Here is a 219-nt window from a genome sequence, read left to right as displayed (position 1 = left end):
CTCCTACGGGCCAGGTGGGACCTTTGAAGGCTGGAAGACTTGAAAGGCTATAATCGGTGGAAAACAACCTGAACTCTTCCAGCACAAGGAAGGCATTTCGTTGCTCTATCCCAGCAAGTCATCAGCGAAGACCTGACTGGAAGGGAAACCCACTCTGCATTTGCACCGTGCCGGCGAAGCGACGAGAAGGGGGAGACAGGGCTCCAGCGGGGCCCTGGC

Source organism: Apaloderma vittatum, unplaced genomic scaffold, assembly GCF_000703405.1.
Source record: "Apaloderma vittatum isolate BGI_N311 unplaced genomic scaffold, ASM70340v1 scaffold41285, whole genome shotgun sequence".
Classification (NCBI taxonomy): domain Eukaryota; kingdom Metazoa; phylum Chordata; class Aves; order Trogoniformes; family Trogonidae; genus Apaloderma; species Apaloderma vittatum.
Note: the sequence above shows the minus strand (reverse complement) of the source record.